The 26,504-nt window shown below is 40.1% G+C and overlaps 1 long non-coding RNA gene across 1 annotated transcript; it reads left to right on the forward strand.

Annotated features, from left to right (window-relative positions):
- Positions 1-8,869: 8,869 nt before the first annotated feature.
- On the forward strand, positions 8,870-9,318 carry LOC128659473 (uncharacterized). Its single transcript, XR_008402399.1, has 2 exons — positions 8,870-9,125; positions 9,206-9,318. It is a non-coding gene; the product is annotated as an uncharacterized LOC128659473 (long non-coding RNA).
- Positions 9,319-26,504: the final 17,186 nt, after the last annotated feature.

The following is a 26,504-nucleotide window of genomic DNA, read 5'->3' on the forward strand; positions in this document are numbered from 1 at the left end:
ATGGCACCTGTTTGAACTTGTTATCAGTATAAAAGACACATGTCCACAACCTCAAACAGTCACACTCCAAACTCCACTATGGTGAAGACCAAAGAGCTGTTGAAGGACACCAGAAACAAAATTGTAGCCCTGCACCAGGCTGGGAAGACTGAATCTGCAATAGGCAAGCAGCTTGGTGTCAAGAAATCAACTGTGGGAGCAATAATTACAAAATGGAAGACATACAAGACCACTGATAATCTCCCTCGATCTGGGGCTCCACGCAAGATCTCACCCGATGGGGTCAAAATGATCACAAGAACGGTGAGCAAATATCCCAGAACCACATGGGGGGACCTAGTGAATGACCTGCAGAGAGCTGGACCAACGTAACAGAGGCTACCATCAGTAACACACTACGCTGCCAGGGACTCAGATCCTGCAGTGCCAGACGTGTCCCCCTGCTTAAGCCAGTACATGTCCGGGCCCATCTGAAGTATGCTAGAGAGCATTTGGATGATCCAGAAGTGGATTGGGAGAATGTCATATGGTCAGATGAAACCAAAGTAGAACTGTTTGGTAGAAACACAACTTGTCGTGTTTGGAGGAGAGAGAACACCATACCTACTGTGAAGCATGGGGGTGGCAACATCATGCTTTGGGGCTGTTTCTCTGCAAAGGGAACAGGACGACTGATCCGTGTACATGAAAGAATGAATGGGGCCATGTATCGTGAGATTTTGAGTGCAAACCTCCTTCCATCAGCAAGGGCATTGAAGATGAAATGTGGCTGGGTCTTTCAGCATGACAATGATCCCAAACACACCGCCCGGGCAATGAAGGAGTGGCTTCGTAAGAAGCATTTCAAGGTCCTGGAGTGGCCTAACCAGTCTCCAGATCTCAACCCCATAGAAAACCTGTGGAGGGAGTTGAAAGTCTGTGTTGCTCAGCGACAGCCCCAAAACATCACTGCTCTAGAGGAGATCTGCATGCAGGAATGGGCCAACATACCAGCAACAGTGTGTGTGACTTACAGAAAACTTTTGACCTCTGTCATTGCCAACAAAAGATACTTAACAAAGTATCGAGATGAACTTTTGATATTGACCAAATACTTATTTTCCACCATAATTTGCAAATAAATTCTTTCCAAATCAGACAATGTGATTGTCTGGATTTGTTTCCACATTTTGTCTCTCATAGTTGAGGTATACCTATGATGAAAATTACAGGCCTCTCTCATCTTCTTAAGTGGGAGAACTTGCACAATTGGTGGCTGACTAAATACTTTTTTCCCCCCACTGTATATACATATATATATATATATATATATATATATATATATATATATATATATATATATATATATATAAATAGCTGCATGGCTATATTTGAAATATTTGATAAACAATGTTTTCCAGACAGCTGATATACCAATAATCAATATCATGATATTAGTTCCAACAGAGTTCTTATTGCAGGTATATTAGATGGGCCATATACTGAACAAATAGTTTATTTAAGTTACAAAAATATAATGTAATAAATATACATTTCTATAAAACATATATATAGTTAAAATACAGTTAAGATTTTGCAAACAAAACTACATTCCAGTTACATGTTGCCCCCGGTGTTCATTGCGAGAATTACAACCAGAGATATTCAACCATGGGGGTTGAATTGCAAAGTGGCATTACCAGTAGCCAATGAGGGCTAAGATCATACCCATAGAATTTCCTGGAATGATTTTGAAATGAAGGACGAGTCTATTAACTGATATAGGTTTTCAAACTATGCAAGAAGGGAACAGACTTACTTTGTAAAACAGAGATACACACAGTTTGGGCCTACTTTCTCTGAATTCTGGCTGGAAAACTCTCTTTGGGCAAGAGAGATACTCTGTGACCTGTACCCTTGCAAAATAGTGATACCTTCATGTATGACCATAAGAAATATCTTGAATATTGAACTCTCAAATTGGTTTACTTGTAATGTATTAAGCGGTTTGATGTTGTTATATTTTTAATGTTTTTTTTTTTTTTAAATTCAATGGTTTTTATTGAGACTAAAATATAACAGGATACATAAACAAATATATCAGTTTGCGATGTATACAGAAAAATTTGCAGCATTACATATTAGAAACAAACCACAAAAAAAAGAAAGGAAAATGTAATAACATATGATAAAATATTACAGCACATATTTAGATGGTTAACGAAGGAATAAAAATAAAGGCTGAGAGGGAAAAGGGGGGGTGAAGAGCGGGGGGGGGGAATAATAGGTATCAAGGGATATGCTCATTGTATCAATCAAGGCTTAAAGATATCCATAGACTTTATGCAGGATTGTTTGTGGAGATAAATTGGTTCCACAGGAACAGTATATTGGAAAATTGGTCCGATTCATTATTGTAAGTATGATAAAGTTCTTCTAGAGACAGAACATGCTTTACCTCATTTAGCCAATTCTGAAGGGTCGGGGGCTGGAGTTTTTTCCAGAATCGGGGGATAAGTCTTTTGGCACTGTTTAGTAAAATCTGGAGTAGACCCTTTCTAAGTTGACAATGTAATTGTGGAATTAAATTCAGAACTATCATCTGGGGGTCAAGGATTATATTTGAATTTAGTATAATATTAATATTGTCTTCAACTTGAGTCCAAAACGGCTTTAGTACAGGGCAGTCCCACCAGATATGTGACAACGTCCCCTGTCTCCCACAGTTTCTCCAGCATTTAGGGGAAGCCGTCGAATAAATTCTGTGTAAATGTACCGGGGTCAAATACCACCTAGATAGCAGTTTATAATTAGTTTCCACAATACTCATGGAAATAGAAGATTTTTTAATAGATGTGAAACAATGAACCCAGGTGGTATCATTAAGGTGTATATTTAGTTCCTTTTCCCAGTGTGTTCTAAAAGAGGGTTTTAGGGAGTCGAATTGCAGTAAAAGTTTGTATACAGAGGATATCAAATGCTTAGGGGTATTGGGTAGGAGACACAATAACTCAAAGGGAGTGCATTGTCTGGTGAACTGTGTTTTGTCAGGGTGATTTGATAAGAAATGTCTGACTTGGAAATAGGAAAACCAAGTGTGGAGTGGGGGCCAAACTCGTCCCGTATATCTTGAAATGTTTTAATGTGTCCAGCATGTAGGAGTGAATAGATAGGGACATAAGCTTGAGCGTTTAAGGTATGAGCTGGTGTTTTAATGTTAAAACCAGGGAATATATTATTGTTTAATATGGGAGTGAGGGTGAGGTGATAACTTTATCCCAGATACGTAATGTTTCGACAATAAAAGGATTCGGTTGGATAGGATGGGATCTAAGCTTACTCGGTATCCAACAAATTTCACGTAATGTAGAGGTCTCAAGATTCTAGGCCTCCAGAGTGACCCAGGCTTTGGGGTAATGCCTTGATTCCATGCTACAATTTGGGAAAGGTGTGTTGCTATGTAATAATTTAGTATGTTGGGAAACCTCAAACCTCCCTGTTCCTTAGATAAGTATAAAGTGTGGCCTGAAATTCTCGGTTTATTAAAGGACCAGATGAATTTATTTAGACTTCTTTGTAAGTTGGTGAGATATGAGCTTGAAGGAATAAGAATCAACGTTTTTATGATGTATAGAATTTTTGGCAAGATGGTCATTTTTATGGCATTAATTTGCCCTAACCATGACAGATGGCCAACACGTTGCCATGTATTGAGGTCTACGTCTATCTTTTGTTTTAGTTTTGTATAGTTAGTTAAAAAAGTCTCGGAAATGGTAGGTTGAATAGTAAGGCCTAGATAAGTAAACTGGTTGGCTAGAACAAAGGGTGTGTGGTTTTTAATGAACTGTATTTCTTCATCTGACGATCTAATCGTCAAGCAGTCCTTGGGGTTGAACAAGCACCACTCACTTGTCTAGGGATTACGCAATGTCATTGTCGCAATGATGTACTTTTAAAGTTTTCTTCAAATAAAGCTATCTGAACTCTCCACCGGCTACCAGTGCATCCTTGGATAAGTGTATCTCAATTTGTTTGAAACAAAAGGTTTGCACGGAGATACGGGTGGATATTCCTGCACGCATTAGCCCACTCACCACACACGGGATTCGGAAGACAGGAGGAGCGGTCTGGTGACGTCAGACGCCAAGTAAGGTCGAGGCTAGGAAGACAGAGCGGAGCAAGTTGTTTGTGGTCCATACCTTGGAGATCACTAGTGGAGTTTTGACCCACAGTGTAAAGGAGCTCTGTGGCCTTTGAGACGTATGGTCGCTTATCTCAGGCGTATTGTAACCGGAACCTGTCTAATGGTGTGGAGGTGAGTGGTGAAGCAGCGGACTCAGTTCGTTTTGCACACACTGGATAATTTCTATCAAAGTGGTTTTACAACAATATACATGCATGCAGACTTTTGGTGTATACAGGTGCCGATAACTATTGTAAATAAGTAGAATTTTTGGCAAGATGGTCAATTTTATGGCATTAATTCACCCTAACCATGACAGATGGCCAACACGGTGCCATGTATTGAGGTCTACGTCTATCTTTTGTTTTAGTTTTGTATAGTTAGTTAAAATAGTCTCGGAAATGGTAGGTTGAATAGTAAGGCCTAGATAAGTAAACTGGTTGGCTAGAACAAAGGGTGTGTGGTTTTTAATGAACTGTATTTCTTCATCTGACGATCTAATCGACATAATAACCGACTTTCCCATATTAATGGAAAAAATTTGAGAGTCTACCATATTCAGCTAAGATGTCTATGAGTGTAGGCAAATATGTTGTGGGATTTGTTAAGGTAAATAGAATATCATCTGCAAATAATAGAGTTTTAGTGTTGCATGCTCCAATCGTAATTCCCTTCACTTCAGGAGATGCATAATGCCTGATGAAACGGTCTGGAATAGACTGAGAAATGCGTTGCAAAATAAATACTGTTTGTTTTATACCACGACCCGGTATTTTTGCTTCTTTCCACGATCCACTTGTTTTTGAAACAGGACTTTTACCACGGAACCTTTCATACACTGACACTGTCAGTTTTGGAGAAAAGTCTTGGTGGCGTGAGTGCAGCAGGAGAACACCAGCTTGCAGCTCACCTGGTCCGGCCATTGGCCCTAAAAACGTGGGTGCTACTTTCTAGGCGCCTATCTGGATTCCACAGGTCCTCTGGGTGAGACCTCCAGCGTACTGACTGCTGGAATTTGAATGTCAGCCTGCTTTATCGCACCTTATTCATTTAAGGTGCCACTTTCCTTGTGAGTAGTTTTTTGCACATCACTTTTATATTTGTTGTTTTAACGATTCACACTATGTTAGCACCCCTTGTTTATCTTCCATTCTAGACACCCTGACCCATCGCACCGTGGGACACAAGAGGAGCACGCCAAACACCTGAACACATCACTGTTCACATATTAGGAATGGACACTTATTTTTTACATCACAGCATTTTTTGGGACATTGATAAGTTCTTTTTATATATTTTACCCATCGCCACAAATATCATTGTTTATCTGTAATATTTGATTATTTCAATGTATCACTAAAATTATACACAAATTGTCCTGAGCACTTGTTTTACTCACAATTTATTATCGTCATTATTATTAATTTTTCACACATATCAAACACTGTGCTGTTTATATTTATTTATGCATACGGGTACAAACCCAATCATATAGTGTTAGGTCCTACTTTGATAACCTGTGTTCCATGCGCATCTTCTTAGGTTTTTCCTCCTCAGGAATTTCTTTTTATATCAAAATAGAAAGTAGGGAGTTTGGGTTCATGTTTCTTTCTAAAGTGTGTCTCTTGGATGAAGACAATATTAAGATGTCTCTTGTGAAAGTCGTGTAGGGCTATCAAGCGTTTTTGTGCGGGCAAGAAGTCTTTTACATTCTGGGTTGCAATTTTGAGGTTGTTGAGAGTTATATTTGAACACATAGTAGTTGAATCAAGCCTCGTTACTTTGTGGGGGTATAAAATGAGTAGAGTCTATTTAAGTATTCCTTGGTTGAAGGGAGTGTATAACGGGAGTGAAGGGGAAGGAGGGATTACAGATAAGGATAGCAAGGGAGAGCGTAAAGAAAACAAATAAGTGAACGTGTTAACTATGTAACTAAAAAGGGCCGAGAAGTGGATTGGTAAGGCTATATTAGCAGTAAGTAAGGAGTATTGTGAATATAGCCAGGAGGGGCTAACAAGGCACAAGGAAAATCATGACTTAAATCAATACGAATTGGTCCTCAAAAACATTGCATTAAACAACAAACATCACATATATAGTAAATTCAATACCTTGACAAAAAGTAACTGTTTACATCCTATAGGTTAACAAATAAGAAACAATCAAACCTGTGCAGTTCATAGTTTTAGACATCTTGGTGTTACCTGTCCATCAGTAGCTTGTGAAATCAGCGTTCAACATCATACACAAGACACTATACAAGTATTAAACATAAACATGGAAAAATATCCACGAAATCTCTTAGAAAGAACTACAATGTAAAGCAATGTAAAGCAGGGGGTGATCCTAAAGCAGGTACATTTAGTGGGCTGAAAGGGCAGATCTAACAGTGAAATAAAAGCCTAGAAACCAAAGCATCACAGGTATGTTGAACTATTAATCTAATAATGTTCATCAGGAATCAATTGGAAGGAAATGCTGTTAAACAAGCATTTGGTAAAAGCTAGCCGAAGCTAGGGACCCTTCGTGTGTGTGAATTTAACCTGACTCTCATATGTTTAGAAGTAAACCAACCTGTAAAGCCTAGAAAAACGGGTTAAACATTAAACATAACATGAATAACAGTTAAAGCGAAATACAGTGAATTATAATCACAACAATTATAAACATGGGAGGTTAGTGGGGACTTCAACATGAGATAATAATTATGAAGAATATGGGGTGACTAGGTGTATCTCAAGCTTAGTCAGCAATATAAGTAGGTCTGAGGGTAAAAGGAATTCTCAAGTATTCCAGGAATGTAGATCTCTTGGAAAAGTAGAGTTTAACAAGAAAGTATTTATAGCTCACCCTCCAGCCAACAGATCCTGGCCTGAGATCCAGATATAGAGCTGTGTATTATAAGCCAGAATATTTCCAGGTGTCCTCAAAGAATTCCTATGATGAAAGAAAATGTTCTTATCTGGGAAAAAACCTGGATGCATACTACAAAAGGATCTTCAGGTGTAACCCCAGATTAAGAGCATCTCTGAAGTTATACGGATGATTTCCAAACCAAGAATATGTCTCAGGACGTAGAATTTGCTCGGAGTAGTTCTCGAGATTGGTGCCTTTTGCTGGGGGGACTTCTGGTAATGTCACTCCATGTCTGTCATGAAATCATGTTTACTTCACTCTCTGACCGTCCTTTACTGATTATGTCCTTGCACCTCTGGAAACTCCCTCTCACATACAACGTATAAAACATCAACCAACCTATTGCTTAGTGCTTAGAATTCTGTCTCCTACCGCAATCAATCTCCTAAGGATTCACACTCCTCAGCAGCTGTTGCAATTGACACAGGATCTCTGCTCAACTGAGCCGGCTGTGACGTCACACGCCACCGGAACACTCCTAGCTACTCTCAATTCTCCTTACAGATTGTTACCGGTACCGGCCTCTCTGTTATCAACAGAAGTAGTTAACTAAAACGGACTTACACCTTCTACCTACTTGGTAAGATTTCAACTTTATATCTTACCTACCTTTCACTGCAATCCTGAATGTATCAAATCTGTTCAAATGTTACACAGCTGTTTCTAAAAGTCTCCTTGCAACTTATAACTAAATTAGGAATACTTTTCACAGAGACTTATAGATTTTGTGACTCATTCAACTGCTTAAGTCTTACTACTGAAGTTTTTTCTTTACACTAACATTAGACAGTTTACAACTCTGATACTATTTCCTTCCCTGTTAAAGTGCTGTCTTGTCAAAATAGCTTCTATATCTTTCACTATCACAACTTTATTATTGCCTATGGTTTATTGAATTGCACTTTGCATTTCCTCTTTTGTTTGCTTAGTTGCAGTATTCAGATTCAAACCAATATTAACTGCCAGACAGATATCCTCATACATATTAAACAAAAGCTGCGCCGTTGTTTCATATTTGTATCAGATAACTGTCTAACTACATTCATATTAATTCTTTAGGCTGCAGTTGTGGTTCAAAGTTGTTACTTTGTTGTTCTTTTTCTGCCTTGTAGGAAAAGCAGAATTAATTCCTGACATTAATTCTAAGCCCCAAAAATGGACCCAGCAGCATTATTATCTCATGTGGAAGCCTTGACTCAGACTGTAGATAATCTAACTAAGGGCATGACTGCTTTACAGTTAGAAAATACTACTCTAAAAAAATACATTGACGAAAAGACTGATAACTTACGATTAGCATTTAGTACTCATGAACCCCAACCATCCCCCCCTCCACATTTCTCTGGCCTTAGGCATGAATTTAGAGAGTTTAAGAATTCTTGTTATCTTTACTTTCAACTAAAACCAAAAACTTATGCCACTGACAATCTGAAGGTTCTTACTACCATCTCCTACTTAAAGGGTGAACCCCGTATTTGGGCAAATCTGTTTTTTGAAACTAATGACCCAATATTACACTCCCTTGACCAATTTTTCAAAGCCATGGGTCAACTCTATGACGACCCCTACAAACAATTATCAGCGGAAACTGCTATGCGCTCACTCCGCCAACTTAAGAGACCAGTTGAAGAATATATAACTGACTTTAAAAAATGGTCATCTGACACCATGTGGAATGATCTCTCTTTGCGAAATCAATTTCGCCTAGGGCTCTCAGATCCCCTAAAAGATGAGCTTGCCAGACAACCCCTACCAGACACTCTAGACTAACTAATTGATTTAAGCATTACTTTAGACAGACGTTTGAGAGAAAGACGCTCTGAAAAACAACACTCAGACACCCTCATGAAAGCCTCTCATCTTAGTACATTACCCACTCAAAACAAAGCACTGACTAAGACCACTACTACCCCCATGGAGCTCGGATTTATCAGAGGTCCATTAACCCCTCAAGAAAAATTGAGACGTAGAGCTAACGATCTCTGCATGTACTGCGGGGGGTTGGACCACTCCGTCAGAGATTGTAACCAACTTCTGCGCAGGAATGGTAAGCTACCAATAATACAAACTTGTTTATCAGCCAAACAAACGCTTACTAATCATTGTTCCCTTCCAATTCTGTTACAGTGGGAACACCACCGAATAGAATCGCAAGCAATCCTTGACTCTGGGGCTACTCACAATTACATTGACCAACACTTTGTGCTAACAAATAAAATACCACTTGTTAAAAAGTTAAATCCCAGTGTCCTCCGTTTTGTAGATGGTAAAGAAATAAGCTCTGGTCCCATACATCATCACACTATACCCTTACGAGTCACTACACAGACACATCATTCTGAATTTGTCTCTTTTGATGTCATTCCATCACCACAGTTCCCTGTTATTTTAGGTATTCAATGGCTAAAGAAACATGATCCTGATATTACTTGGTCCTCATCAACAGTACAATTTAAATCTCAGTACTGTATGGATACCTGTTTATTCCATGAAAATTTACTATTAATACACCCTGATACTGTACCAAAAGAATATTGGTCCTACTCAGATGTCTTTGACAAAAAAGAATCTGAGACGTTACCCCCTCACAGGGTTTATGATTGTCCGATAGATCTACTGCCAGGAGTAGATATTCCCTATGGACATATATTCCCTCTCTCAGAACCCGAATTAGTACACCTTAAAGCTTATCTAAAAGAAAACCTACAGAAAGGATTTATACGTCCATCCACTTCTCCTGCAGGGGCTGGGATATTCTTTGTGACCAATAAAGACCAATCTCTTAGGCCCATAATTGACTATAGGGAATTAAACAAGCGTACCATAAAGAATAGGTATCCATTACCTTTAATTCCCCAACTCATAGATAGGTTAAGAAGCGCAACTTATTACACTAAATTAGATCTTAGAGGTGCATATAATTTGGTACGGATAAAGTCAGGACATGAATGGTTGACTGCTTTTCGAACAAGATATGGCCTATATGAATACACTGTTATGCCATTTGGACTTTGTAATGCTCCCGCTACTTTCCAGTATTTCATAAACGATATTTTCAAGGATTTGTTAGATCTGTTCGTGATCATATACTTAGATGACATACTCATATATTCCTCCACTATCGAAGAACATATAAAACATGTCAAAATCATTCTATCTAGACTTAGGGATAATTCTTTGTATGTTAAGCTAGAGAAATGCATCTTCCACACTCAACATATTAAATTTCTTGGTTATGAAATCTCCCCAGAGGGTATCCAAATGGAAAACAACAAGGTCACTGCCATTCTGGACTGGCCAACTCCTAAAACAAAGAGAGATGTACAAAGGTTCATGGGCTTTGCTAATTTCTATAGGAAATTCATAAAGAATTTTGCACAATTGACTAGACCTCTTACTAATCTCACTAAAAATGTTGGACGTTTCTCCTGGGATAATAGTACACAACAAGTTTTTGACTACCTAAAAACAGCATTCACAACAGCTCCCATCTTGCGATATCCAAATCCTGACTTACAATATGTCTTGGAGGTGGACGCTTCTAATTATGCACTTGGTGCAATTCTTTCCCAGAGGTTAACGCCTATGGATCCTCTACATCCTGTCGCATTCTACTCCAGAATTCTTAGTTCCCCTGAGATAAACTATCCCATAGGTGACAAAGAATTATTGGCAATCAAGGCCTCCTTGGAACATTGGAGGCATTTACTCGAGGGTACTAAGATTCCGGTATTGATATATACTGATCACAAAAATCTAGAATACCTAAAAACCAACAGAACCCTTAGTGCCCGTCAAGTACGCTGGAATTTATTTTTATCCAGATTCAACTTTCTCATTACATATAGACCTGCACAAAAGAATAAAAAGGCTGACGCTCTTTCTAGACACCTTGAAAATCCATCTACAACCCCAGAAGACAATTCTCTGATACCCGCTGAGAAATTTTTAGCGCTGACAATAGATCAAACCCAAGACTTTATAAAAGAACAAAATCTAGATGACTTTAAACCCAATGCTGAGCTTTCCCTACATTCTGATGGGTTGATGTATCATCTAGAACAAATCTATGTACCTCCTACTCTCCGTCAAACTGTGTTAAGTTCTCTTCATGATTCAGCTCTGGTAGGACATCCCGGTATCACTAAAACACATGAATTAGTAAAAAGATACTTTTGGTGGCCTACACTATCACAAGATGTCTCAGAATTTGTAAGGACCTGCAAAACTTGTACTATATCAAAGACGCCTAAAACCTCTCCTACTGGGAAACTTATTCCCCTACCGACTCCAACCCGTCCATGGACCGATATAGCTCTGGATTTCATAGTCGATCTACCTCTCTCCAATAGAAAAAACACTATTCTAGTAGTGGTTGATCTTTTCAGCAAAATGGCTCATTTCATTTCGTTTCATAAATTACCCACTTCAGCAGAAACCGTAAACTTACTAATAAATCACGTCTTCAAATTACATGGCATACCACAATCTATAACTTCTGATAGAGGAACTCAGTTCACTTCCAAATTTTGGAAACAGTTATGTCAAGCATTAGGTATCTCAAGGAGGTTGAGTACTTCTTTTCATCCTCAAACTAATGGCCAAACCGAAAGAACGAACCAGTGGATTGAACAATATCTTAGATGTTTCGTAACTACTAGGCAAGATAATTGGGTGGACTTATTACCCTTTGCCGAGTTTGCATTCAATAACTCCTACCACACCTCTACAAAATCAACTCCTTTTTTCATTAACTATGGATTTCATCCCTCCTTCCATTGGGATACTTCTACTGCCAATTCTTGTCCTGTAGTTAATGAGGTAATAAACACCATCTCCGACTCTTTTTCTGTAACTGAACAGCACCTAAAATTGGCTAAAGATCGCTACAAAAAGTATTTCGATAGAAAGAGGATTCCGTCTCCTAAATATCAGATAGGGGATTATGTATGGTTGTCTACGCGTAATCTAAGGTTGCCCTTCCCAACTAAGAAGTTATCCTCGACTTTTATTGGACCTTTTCCCATCCTCCGGATCGTGAATTCCAATGCTGTCACCCTTGACTTGCCAGCTTCTATGAAGACTCACCCTACTTTCCACATAAGTCTCCTCAAACCCTACCGGACTCTACGTGACCATAGTGTCAGTGACCTGCACCTACCTTCTATTCCGATACCTCAATCTGAATATGAGGTACAAAAAATTTTGGACTCCCGTACGGTGGGAACTGGCGTTCAGTATTTGGTTCATTGGAAGGGTTATCCGGATTCAGAAGACTCTTGGGAGCCGTCTTCCAACCTCTCTGCTCCTCGCCTATTGGCTCAGTTTCACCGCCGTCATCCGGACCGTCCTCGCCCTGATCCCCGGAGTTGATCTTTGGGGTGGGGGTTCTGTCATGAAATCATGTTTACTTCACTCTCTGACCGTCCTTTACTGATTATGTCCTTGCACCTCTGGAAACTCCCTCTCACATACAACGTATAAAACATCAACCAACCTATTGCTTAGTGCTTAGAATTCTGTCTCCTACCGCAATCAATCTCCTAAGGATTCACACTCCTCAGCAGCTGTTGCAATTGACACAGGATCTCTGCTCAACTGAGCCGGCTGTGACGTCACACGCCACCGGAACACTCCTAGCTACTCTCAATTCTCCTTACAGATTGTTACCGGTACCGGCCTCTCTGTTATCAACAGAAGTAGTTAACTAAAACGGACTTACACCTTCTACCTACTTGGTAAGATTTCAACTTTATATCTTACCTACCTTTCACTGCAATCCTGAATGTATCAAATCTGTTCAAATGTTACACAGCTGTTTCTAAAAGTCTCCTTGCAACTTATAACTAAATTAGGAATACTTTTCACAGAGACTTATAGATTTTGTGACTCATTCAACTGCTTAAGTCTTACTACTGAAGTTTTTTCTTTACACTAACATTAGACAGTTTACAACTCTGATACTATTTCCTTCCCTGTTAAAGTGCTGTCTTGTCAAAATAGCTTCTATATCTTTCACTATCACAACTTTATTATTGCCTATGGTTTATTGAATTGCACTTTGCATTTCCTCTTTTGTTTGCTTAGTTGCAGTATTCAGATTCAAACCAATATTAACTGCCAGACAGATATCCTCATACATATTAAACAAAAGCTGCGCCGTTGTTTCATATTTGTATCAGATAACTGTCTAACTACATTCATATTAATTCTTTAGGCTGCAGTTGTGGTTCAAAGTTGTTACTTTGTTGTTCTTTTTCTGCCTTGTAGGAAAAGCAGAATTAATTCCTGACAATGTCTTGGGAGATGCAGAATGAGGAGATGGATTCTTTGCTCTTGTAAGAGCTGGAGGTATCTCTTGTGCTGCATTAGGCGATGGGATATCCAATTTGCCACAGAAGGTGATTATATCTTCCGGTTGAGTGCAATCGTATCTTCTCCCGTTTTTAACCACTTGTACTTGAACAGGAAAATCCCATCTATAGGGTATGTTCAGATTTCGGAGGTGAAGAGTTAGAGCATTGAATTCCCTTCTTTTTTGTAATGTTCTTATTGATAGATCTGCAAAGAATTAAATTTTAGCCCCTTGATATTGAAAGGTATGTTGTTGATAGGCTTTCTGCAAAATCAGCTCTTTTTCTTGGAATTTTGCAAAGCAGATCACAACGTCCCTGGGTGGATCATCATCTGAGGGTTTCGGCTTTAGAGAACGGTGAGCTCGTTCCATTTGAATAGCTGAAGCATTTGGATGGTCCTCACCAAGCAGTAATCTAAAAAGACCATCTAGGTAGTTACGTAGATGAGGGCTTAGGACAGCCTCTGGTATTCCTCTTAATCTTAGATTGTTGCATCTTCTCCTGTTCTCTATGTCATCAAGTTTTGATTCTAGTTCTTGTATATGTTTCTGCTGATTGCGCATTTTGTTAGACAGCATTAGTATGTCAGATGTTATCTCTTCTTTGTCAGTTTCTAGAGTTTCCACTCTCACATTTAGTTCATTTAGATCTTTTTTGAGACTCGCACACTCCTCTTTAATGCAGGATTTCACTTGATTGATAAGTGACTCCATAGCTTTTAGGGTAACAGGTCCCCCCTCGTCCAATTCAGTATTTTTCATTAGGGAGGCAGTATCAGGCTCTTTAGTGTCTAAGTGGGTTGGTGAGCTTGGTTCAGGAGTGTTTTCCATATTTTTTTGCTTATCTATATTTTTGAAGAAAGAGTTCACACTGCTTGCACTGGATTTAGCAATTTTATCCTGTTTGGCGGGCCTTCTAGTAGACATATTTGATTTGGGATGCAAAATTTACTGATTGTTTGTCTGTCTGCAGAACAGCCCCTGTATATATCTGTTGCTGCTGCAATATCTAAATTTAGGCAGTTCAGATGAAATGGTCATCCATCTATATTAATAAGATGTAACTTGCCAAGGTATCGTTGAGACTGATTGTATATAGAAGTCAGCTGCCCTAATGTCTGCCTATTGAGGTATCTTATTGAAAAAGAATTGTGCTATGGTTTCTGGCAGAAAGCATAGATGGCCACATGTGTCTTTTAGGCGTTGTTATACAGCTATTAGTTTGTAGTTTTTGCACATATGTATATAGCATCTAGGCTTATTTTGGTAGCGTGTTATGTGTTGTAATGCTTACCCTGAGGTGCACTGTGTCCAGGAGATTCAGCTTCCTCAGTTCCGGTTCAGTTGTGTGCCATGCTGCAGCTCCGTATAGGCCTCAGCCTCTTTTAGCAGATGCGGTGAGTTGCGAGTCCGTTGAAGGGCTTAACAGCAGTGCGTTAATGTCGGGCAACAGGATCTACCTCTTTGTTACTCCTACGATCACTGGAGTTGTAGATTTTTAGCCTTACCGTTTGCCACTGTTAGGAGCACTACAGAGGAGCAGCCATCTTAAACGGCGGTCCGGCTCCGCCCCCCCTATATTTTTAATGTTTTAAAGCAAAGATATTCTTTAGTGCTGTAGTTCAATTGAAGCTGGTATTTAAAGAGGTACTTTATAGTTGCAACGCTAGTATTAAATAGACTAGTGTATTTCATATATTAAATATACTAGCGCTAAGTCAATTATTATTGAGAAAAGGGTCAGGCATTAATATTTATAAATTTGTTTGAGTTACTGTGATGTATTTTAGAAATTGAAATAGTTGTTGTGGCTAAGTTGGAACTATGTAATGCTATATGAATTGGTATATGTTGAGCTGATACATTTGTGTAAACATCTCTGGTTGATTATTTAAAGTATTATAAGACTATCTTAGGTAATATAGTGAATTGTGTTCCATGGAAATTTAATTAGATTGTGGGAGTTAAGCTAAGATTTCATTGTGAGATTTGGACATAAGGGGTTCAAACGTCGTTAAATAAGCTATATATATTGAATCAGTTAAATTTTCTGTCTATATATAAATTATTCTAGTATAATTCATGTGTGATAGCAATTCATTTTGAGTTAAGGTTAATTTATAGAAATATTGTGTCCAGAATACCGAGGTAACAGATTATTTAATTGAATAGTAGTTAATCTAAATATTTCTATAGCCAGCTTTATATTTTAATATTGTATTAAACAATTGATATATAAATCTGGTCATAGGTGATATTCAGTTACTACATAAATATAATTAATGTGTTCATAGAGATTAACTGGTCAGAATTTAGGAATATTTTAATTTAAGATTAAATATTATTATTTATAATAATTCTATTGTCAAATTTATAGACATCTCAATAGTGTTATTTTGGGGTAACCTACAGAGGTTTAACATCTGAAGTGTATTGACAAGATTCTGCTATATTAATTGGAAATAACACTGACAATAGTTTTATACAGCTATTAATTATTAATATTCATAATCACAATACGTAACACGTTGGTGGCAACTATTGCTGATGATAAATACACCAACACTTCTTAGTCTCAAATATTGTCCTGTGGGTATACCCCATTTCTGACCCTTCGGATAGAAACTATTCCAATTAAAAAAAAAAAAAATTAACAGCAGTTGGTTGGTTTCCTGTAAAGATTAGTAAGTATAACAGTATAATCCATTTTTAAAATCTGAATATCAAGGAAACTTGGTGTGCATCAACGCCAACATTTAGCTAGCTGATAACATTTTCAATTTCCAATTAATTTCCTGTCGACATTAAGGGCACATCATCAATGTATCGAAGGTATAGATCTTTAAAATGCATAAATGGATATGCTGTTATTTTCATTCCAACCTAAAAATAGATTGGCATAAGTGAGGGCACACCAAGTGCCCATCGCAGTAACTCTATTTTGTAAATAGATCTTATTATTAAACAGAAAATAATTGTGATTAAGTACAATTTTGTATTAAAAAAAAATTCACTGCTTTGATACCCAGATTATTATTTATTATTATTATTATACTTTATTTATGAAGCGCCAACATATTCTGCAGCACTGTACATGGGTAACATTCATTTAAATAAAACAATTGTATCAAACTTGGGTACAATTCATTTAAACAAAACAATGATATCAAACTTGTAAGAGACAAGACAAAATTTTACAAACACATACAGGGAGTGCAGAATTATTAGGCAAGTTGTATTTTTGAGGATTAATTTTATTATTGAACAACAACCATGTTCTCAATGAACCCAAAAAACTAATTAATATCAAAGCTGAATAGTTTTGGAAGTAGTTTTTAGTTTGTTTTTAGTTATAGCTATTTTAGGGGGATATCTGTGTGTGCAGGTGACTATTACTGTGCATAATTATTAGGCAACTTAACAAAAAACAAATATATACCCATTTCAATTATTTATTTTTACCAGTGAAACCAATATAACATCTCAACATTCACAAATATACATTTCTGACATTCAAAAACAAAACAAAAACAAATCAGTGACCAATATAGCCACCTTTCTTTGCAAGGACACTCAAAAGCCTGCCATCCATGGATTCTGTCAGTGTTTTGATCTGTTCACCATCAACATTGCGTGCAGCAGCAACCCAGACACTGTTCAGAGAGGTGTGCTGTTTTCCCTCCTTGTAAATCTCACATTTGATGATGGACCACAGGTTCTCAATGGGGTTCAGATCAGGTGAACAAGGAGGCCATGTCATTAGATTTTCTTCTTTTATACCCTTTCTTGCCAGCCACGCTGTGGAGTACTTGGACGCGTGTGATGGAGCATTGTCCTGCATGAAAATCATGTTTTTCTTGAAGGATGCAGACTTCTTCCTGTACCACTGCTTGAAGAAGGTGTCTTCCAGAAACTGGCAGTAGGACTGGGAGTTGAGCTTGACTCCATCGTCAACCCGAAAAGGCCCCACAAGCTCATCTTTGATGATACCAGCCCAAACCAGTACTCCACCTCCACCTTGCTGGCGTCTGAGTCGGACTGGAGCTCTCTGCCCTTTACCAATCCAGCCACGGGCCCATCCATCTGGCCCATCAAGACTCACTCTCATTTCATCAGTCCATAAAACCTTAGAAAAATCAGTCTTGAGATATTTCTTGGCCCAGTCTTGACGTTTCAGCTTGTGTGTCTTGTTCAGTGGTGGTCGTCTTTCAGCCTTTCTTACCTTGGCCATGTCTCTGAGTATTGCACACCTTGTGCTTTTGGGCACTCCAGTGATGTTGCAGCTCTGAAATATGGCCAAACTGGTGGCAAGTGGCATCTTGGCAGCTGCACGCTTGACTTTTCTCAGTTTATGGGCAGTTATTTTGCACCTTGGTTTTTCCACACGCTTCTTGCGACCCTGTTGACTATTTTGAATGTAACGCTTGATTGTTCGATGATCACGCTTCAAAAGCTTTGCAATTTTAAGAGTGCTGCATCCCTCTGCAAGATATCTCACTATTTTTGACTTTTCTGAGCCTGTCAAGTCCTTCTTTTGACTCATTTTGCCAAAGGAAAGGAAGTTGCCTAATAATTATGCACACCTGATATAGGGTGTTGATGTCATTAGACCACACCCCTTCTCATTACAGAGATGCACATCCCCTAATATGCTTAATTGGTAGAAGGCTTTCGAGCCTATACAGCTTGGAGTAAGACAACATGCATAAAGAGGATGATGTGGTCAAAATACTCATTTGCCTAATAATTCTGCACTCCCTGTACAGGAGGAATTGGGGGCCCTATTCCTGTGGGAACTTACAATCTAGAAAGGTAGGAGGTTGAGAGACAGGAGGTGAGGACTGCAAGATTGAGATAATGTCTTATGTTAGAATAGAGACTTTCAAAATCTAGGCTTGCCAAACAAGTTGTATTATCCACCACCAAATTACATAAGTGTAACAGAACGTCACTCATATGTTTAACATATGATGTTAATGTATAAACAAATTTACATCATTTTCTGTGTACATATATGTTAACATTTTCAGTCAAATGCCCAGTTCCTGACACAATGGATCTGCCAAAGTGTTCCTGCTGATTCTTATGAATTTTTGGTAGACAGGAAAATATTGCTATACTCACTTTGGTATTATACATCAGGGCAGATTTACTATGCAGTGTATGCTGCAGTTTCTGTGCGAGCCTTCAGGTTCCCCGGAAACAAGAGTTAAGAAGCAACTGCTCCTTAACTCTTCTGCCACCTCTGAGGCAGCGGACAGCAATCATCCTGATCAGATACGATTGGGATGATTGACACTCACTGCTAGAGGCAGATTGACCGTGAATGTGCAGGGGGCGGCATTGCATAAGCATTTCACTAGAAATCCATGTGGGGCGGACATGATCCACTACAGCGGATCATGTCCACCCGCAAATTCATAAATCAGCCCCATAGAGTGAAATTCATCCTTAGTAATCACCCCATCTCTGTGTCCTGATCTAAAATCACTCGCAATTGGTTGGTAAAGATCTCTGTAGAGTCTTCTGATAATACCTAATAGCTTAGATCCATATCTAGTATACAGTACTAAGACACATCTTAACATAAGAGTCATTCTGCATAATTATAATATTACTAACTTTGTCTGCATTTTTCAATGTTACATCTCTATTTTGACTCAATTATAAAAACCCATTCACAAAGGTTTGATCTTGTTTAAGGGTTTCTTAGGAAGATACAATGATGTAAAGCAGCAAGGTCAAAGTTTACAGTTTAAAAATATTAAAAACTCATAATAAAATATATTGGGTTAGATTACAAGGGGAGTGCTAATTTATTGAGCTCCCCCGTAAATGAGCAACATTTATGCGCGCACAATAAATAACCAGCCATTACAAGTGGCTGGTTAATGCTACTGCGGTTTAGTGTGTGGATGTTGGATGTTAGAAAAAAAACGGCACTGAAAAGTGCCTTCACATTGTCGTCTATGGGGACTGTGTCTTCGCTCTTAATATATATGTATATGCTTATATAGATATATATTTATGTGTTAATTATTATTATTATTATACTATATTTATGAAGCACCAACATATTCCGCAGCGCTTTCCATGGATACAATTCATTTAAATAAAACAATACAAGACTTGTAAAAGAGAGGACAAAATTTACAAACACATACAGGAGGGATTGAGGGTCCTATTCCCGTGGGAATTTACAATCTAGAAGGGTAATATATATGTATATGCTTATATAGATATATATTTATGTGTTAATTATTATTATTATTATACTATATTTATGAAGCGCCAACATATTCCGCAGCGCTTTCCATGGATACAATTCATTCAAATAAAACAATACAAGACTTGTAAAAGAGAGGACAAAATTTACAAACACATACAGGAGGGATTGAGGGTCCTATTCCCGTGGGAATTTACAATCTAGAAGGGTAGGAGGTTGAGAAACAGGAGAGGAGGACTGCAAGATTTGGAAAGATGTTAATACAGAGTTAGGTAAGTGAAGTTAATTTATTATTGAGTTGGGTGGTAGGCTTCCCTGAACAGAAACGTCTTCTGGGAACATTTAAAGGAAGACAGATTAGGGCAAAGCCTGACAGCACGAGGGAGAGTGTTCCAGAGGATAGGTACTGCACGACAGAAGTCCTGCGGTCTAGCATGAGAAGAGGTGATAGTTGTGGATGCAAGGAGCAGGTCATTGATGGATCTTAGTGGACGGGCTGGAGTATACTTGTGTATTAAAGAGGATAGGTAGAGGGGAGCGGGTTGGTGAGAGCTTTGTATGTAAGGGTGAGAATTTTTAATTTAATTCTGCTGTGAATGGGGAGCCAATGAAGGGACTCGCAGAGAGGTGCAGCAGATGCAGATCGACAGGAAAGGTGGATCAGCCTGACGGAGGCATTTAGGATGGATTGAAGGGGGGAGAGGCGGGAAAGAGGAAGGCCAGCGAGTAGGTTATTGCAGTAGTCAAGTCAGGAGATAACAAGGGAGTGGATTATTTGCTTTGTGGTGTCAGCACTCAGAAAAGGGCAAATTTTGGAAATATTGCGTAGATGGTTGCGGCAGGATGTAGAAAGCGATTGGATATGGGGGACGAAGGATAGATTTGAGTCAAGTGTGACTCAGAGGCAGCGGACTTGGGGCGATGGGGAAATGGTGATGCCGTCAACAGGGATAGAGAAGTCAGAAGTCAGCGTAGAACTTGAGGGGGGATAAGAAGGAGCTCAGTCTTGGGCATGTTAATCTTTAGGTGGTGAGAGGCCATCCAGGAAGAAATACCAGATAAGCAGTTGCTGACATGAGAAAGGACAGAGGGAGAGAGAGCAGGGGTGGAGAGGTAGATCTGGGTGTCATCAGCATAGAGGTGATATTTGAAGCCATAACTGTTGATAAGTTTACCCAGCGAAGAAGTATAGATGGAGAAGAGTAGAGGACTCAGAACAGATCCTTGAAGTACTCCAACAGACAGAGGCATAGGAGAGGAGGAGTCATCAGCAAATGACACAGAAAAAGACCTGTGGGAAAGATAGGAGTGAATCCAGGAAAGAGCAGTGTCACAGAGGCCAAAAGAGCTAAGGGCCTGTAGGAGGAGGGGGTGGTCAACTGTGTCGAAGGCAGCTGAGAGGTCGAGTAAGATGAGTATAGAGTAGTGGCCAAGAGAAGATCATTTGTAACCTTGGTAAGGGCAGTCTCAGTTGAATGTTTTGGGCGGAAACCGGATTGCAGTGGGTCAAGCAAGGAGTTGGTGGACAGGAAGTGGGTTAGGCGATTGTAAACTAGTTTTTCAAGGAGTTTTGATGTTAGTGGAAGTAGTGATATGGGGCGGTAGCTTTTGGGATAATTAGGATCTAGGGAGGGTTTTTTGAGTATGGGAGTGACTTTTGCAAGTTTGAAAGAAGATGGGAATGAGCCGGTAGAGAGAGATAGGTTGAAGATGTGGGTAAGAGCAGGAGTGAGGGTGGAAGATAGGGAGGGTATTAGATGGGAAGGGATAGGGTCGAGTGGGCAGGTAGTGAGGCGTGAGAAAGATAGTAAGGAAGAAACTTCATTCTTAGTGGCTGGATGGAAGATGGAGAGGGTAGCAGAGGGAGTAATTGGGCCTGTTGGAATATTGCAGGTTGTTGTTGGGATGTTGCTTCGGATAGTACGTGTTTTGTTTAAAAAGTAGTCTGCCAGGGCTTGAGCACTAAAGACAGACGGGGGTGGTGGAGCAGGTGGGTAGAGAGAGTTAAAGGTGGAAAAGAGTCATTTAGGGTTTGAGGAAAGAGTAGATATGAGAGAAGAGAAGTAGGTTTGCTTGGCTAAGTGAAGGGCAGAAGTGTATGAGTGAAGAATAAACTTATAGTGTATGAAATCAGGTTCAGAGTGAGTTTTCCTCCAGACACGCTCAGCAGTACGAGAGCATTTTTGCAAATAGCGTGTATGCTGAGCATGCCAAGGCTGTAACTGACTGCGTGGGGTTTTGCGCAGCTGGGGAGGGGCAAGTGTGTCTAGTGCAGAGGAGAGATTTTTGTTATAGTGGGCTGTAGCGAGATCAGGGCAGGTTATAGTGGAAGTGTAAGGGAGGAGATTTTGAATGTTTTTTGAAAATTGGAGCGGGTCCACAGCATGTGTATTTCTGCAGGTGCGGGGGCGGGATGGAGAAGTGGGTTTAGCATTTTTTTTTAGCATTATAGGTGACCAGGTGATGGTCTGAAATGGGAAAATGGCGACAGGTGGTGTCAGATATAGAGCAGAGGTAGGAAAATACCAGGTCGATGGAGTGTCCATCACGGTGAGTCGGGAGTAGGGTGGATTGTGAGAGACCGAAGGAGGATGTGAGTGAAAGAAGTTTAGAGGCAGCGGGGGCAGATGGGTTGTCAATGGGAATGTTGAAGTCCCCAAGAATTAGGGTTGGTATATTTGAAGAGAGAAAGTGAGGAAGCCAGGCGGCAAAGTTGTCAAAGAATTGGGAGGTTGGTCCAGGAGGGCGATAGATGACTGCCACTTTGAGGGAGAGAGGGGAGAACAGGCGAATACAGTCGACTTCAAAGGAGGAGAAGGAGAGCAATGGGATTGGAGGTAGGTATTGAAAAGTGCAGGAGGGGGAGAGCAAGATGCCAACACCGCCGCCACGTTTCTCACCTGGCCTAGGGGTATGGCTAAAGTGAAGGCCACCATGTGTGAGAGCAGCAATGGAAACAGTGTCAGAAGGAGATAACCAGGTTTCTGTAACTGCTAAAAGGGTGAAAGCATTTGATATAAACAGGTCATGAATGGCTGTAAGTTTGTTGCAGACAGAGCGAGAGTTCCATAGTGCGCAGGTGAAAGGAGTGTGTGCGTGTGAAATGCTTTGGATGGAAATGAGGTTATGTGTGTTGCTTTTATTAAAGTTTCTATAAGGAGTGCGTGATTGGGTAATGGTGGGAATGAGGGTGGGCCCAGGATTTGGAGAGATGTCGCCTGAGGCTAATAGCATCAAGATGGAAAGTAAGAGTAGGTGAGAATGAGATTTATAGCAGTGGGGGTATTTCTGGGAGGTGGTGCAGTTTGTTGATATAGATTTTAAAATAGAAAGTAGTTCATGAGAGCTAAGGTATGGAGAAGAAAGGAGAGAGGGGCCTATAAAAACTGCGTGTATGAGCATGTGAGTATGCTTGTGGAATAGACATGAGACTGTTAAAAGGAAAAGCAGTCTTGAAAACAGAGCAGAATGTTAAGTGCAAAATATTTTTTGATTGAAAATATTTATCTTGCCTCAAATCTTGTTCAATTCTTGTCTAATTCTCAGCTTTGCCACTTAAAGATGGTCACTTAGACAGATGGTAGCTTAGAGAGATGGAACACTCTGCAAACGCTCAGACCCCAGCAAACGCTCTCCCCTAACTGGTCTTAAATTTATAAGGCTACAGCAGACTGAGTTTAATTGATTACAGACAGGGAAATAAGTTACACCCAGGTGAGAAGACTAAGAATTGCTACAAGATCAGAGGGATAGGTTCAAGAAAGGAAATTGGGTGGGGATTAATTAATTCATTAAACAAATTTTATAATAGAGGGATGCACATACTGGGGACAGGAAAGAGCAGATTAATGGAGTAGACAGTTGGTTCATAAGAGTTAAAAACAGTGTAATAAATCCAGCAGAAACAGAGGGGTTTAAAGGGGCATATCAGGAGTTAAAAACAGTGTAATAAATCCAGCAGAAACAGAGGGGTTTAAAGGGACATACCAGGAGTTAAAAACAGTGTAATAAATCCAACAGAAATAGAGGGGTTTAAAGGGACATACCAGGAGTTAAAAACAGTGTAATAAATCCAGCAGAAACAGAGGGGGTTATGTCTATATACACATATAAACACATAAATGTATATGTATATTCATATACATATATATTTAAAATTTGCTGCCCATAGCTGCGAGACTTACCTTCGCTGTGCTAGGTTCCTGGCTGTGTCTCACAGAATGAGAACGAGGTGCCCATTGGAGCCTATGGAAGCACGCTCTAGTGAGTGCAAAGCTTCACCGGCCATGAAAACATGAGGTTGTGTTCGCATTGCGCTCAACTTTTTTAGTTAGTAGAGCACAAATATCGTGCTTGTGTAAGCGCAATTTTGCACTCCACTTGTAATCTAGGCTATTATAAGTAATTTGCATAGACCCTTTAAATAATAAGTGATGACATCACAATTCTGAGACTGCATCCTGTCTCACATGGATGATGCACACCAGTCTGGCCATAAAAGGAATTGTAGGAAATGAGCAGCATCCCCCACAATGCACCATAATCAGGAAGAGAGGTGAGTAAAATGGCTGCCTGCAGCACATGGCAAACACAACAGGGAAAAAACCCTGACAGTACCCTGCCCTCAATGACCCCTCCCCGCGGGAGGACAAAAGTCTTATTGGGGAAATGGACATGGAAGGCACGGAGGAGGGCGGGAGCATGAACATCAGAGGAGAGAACCCAAGAACGCTCCACCGGACCGTTGCCCATCCAGTGAACCAAATACTGCACACGGCCCCTGGTCATACGAGAGTCAATAATGCTGCTGACCTCATACTCCTCATGGTTGTCAACAAAGATAGGATGGGGACAAGGCAATACAGTGGTAAACCGATTACAAACCAATGGTTTCCAGAGTGAGACATGAAAAACATTGGAGATGCGCATAGCAGGAGGAAGGTCAAGAGCGTAGGCCACAGGATTAACCCGTCAGAGTATTCGAAAAGGACCAACATAATGGGTAGCCAATTTATTGGAATGCACATAAAGGTTCAAGTTGTGGGAGGACAGCCAAACTCTCTCGCCAACCTGGTAGGAAGGTGCGGGCAGACGCCTACGATCAGCCTGGAACTTTTGGCGCTGCATAGAACGATGAAGGCAATCCTGAATCTGCACCCACTTGCAACAGAGTTGCCGGAGATGCTCCTCCAAAACCGGAATACTTTGAGACATTAATGAATCGGGCAACAAGGATGGTTGAAACCCATAATTCGCCATGAATGGGGATAACTTGGAGGAAGCATTAATAGCACTATTAAGAGCAAACTCTACCCAAGGTACCAGACCAATTATTGTGGTTATCTGAGATATAGCAATGGAGGAACTGTTCCAGAGCTTGATTAGACCGTTCCGCAGCCCCATTGGATTGAGGGTGATATGCCAAGGAGAAGGAAAGCTGGATCCCCATTTGAGCACAAAAGGAACGCCAAAATCTGGAGACAGACTGGCTACCCCGGTCAAAAACTATCTCCTTGGGTAACCCATGTAAATGGAAGACCTCTCGGGCAAAAATTGAAGCAAGCTTCTGAGCGGTAGGCAGCTTCATCAAGGGAATGCAATGTGACATTTAAGAAAAACGGTCAAACACCATAAGGATAACAGTATTGCCATTGGAAACAGGGAACTCAACAATGAAGTCCATGGAAAGATGTGTCCAAGGATGCTCACCATTAGCAATAGGTTGAAGAAGACTCAGAGGAAGACGTCGAGGAGTCTTATTCTGTGCACAAACTGAGCAGGAGGCAACATACGCAGCAACATCAGAACGAAGACCTGGCCACCAGAATTGTCGAGTGACAGACCAAATCATTTGGTTCTTGCCTGGGTGACCCACGGCTTTAGGATAGTGGTAAGTGTGCAAAAGTTTAGTTTGAAGATTCTCAGGAACAAAGCACTTACCAATAGGTTTCTCAGGAGTTGCATTGGTTTGTGCAGCCAGGATCTCCTCCCCCAAGGGAGAAGTCAAATTAGTACGTATGGTAGCCAAAATATGGTCAGGAGGCATAACAGGAGTAGGTACAGACTCCTTCTTGGACAGAGGGAAAATTGTCAAGAGAGGGCATCAGCCCTAACATTCTTACTACCAGGCAGGTAGGAGACCACATAATTAAACCGAGACAAAAATAACGCCCATCTGGCCTGTCGGGGCGACAAACGTTTTGCTTCAGATAGATAAGTTAAATTCTTGTGGTCAGTAAAAATGAACACTGGCACGCTAGTACCCTCAAGAAGATGCCTCCATTCCTTACGTGCCAAAATTATGGCCAGTAATTCCCTGTCGCCAATTTCATAATTGCACTCCGCTGGAGACAATTTCTTAGAGAAGAAACCACACAGATGCAAGGAACCATCAGGCGTAGGACATTGAGACAAGAGGGCACCTACTCCAGTCTCAGATGCATCAACCTCAAGAACGAAAGGTAGGACAGGGTTAGGATGAGCCAGAACTGGAGCGGCAGCAAAGGCAGTCTTAAGACTATCAAAGGCCTTAATGACAGTAGGTGACCAATGGAGTGGATCATTCTCTTTACGGGTCATGTCTGTGATAGGTTTGACCAAGGAAGAAACGTTTTTAATAAACTTTCTATAGTAATTGGTGAACCTCAAAAAATGTTGAATAGACCAAAGACCAACTGGGCGAGGCGAGGAAGGTTACTTGAGTCTGATGGAACTCACATTTCTCGAGTTTACAAAACAGGCCGTTCTCACGTAGTCTCTGAATAACCCGTGTAACATCAGAACGATGAGCCTCAAGTGTGGGTGAGTGTATGAGGATGTCGTCTAAGTACACCACAACACACTGT

The sequence above is a fragment of the Bombina bombina genome, chromosome 5 (genome assembly GCF_027579735.1).
Source record: "Bombina bombina isolate aBomBom1 chromosome 5, aBomBom1.pri, whole genome shotgun sequence".
Taxonomy (NCBI): domain Eukaryota; kingdom Metazoa; phylum Chordata; class Amphibia; order Anura; family Bombinatoridae; genus Bombina; species Bombina bombina.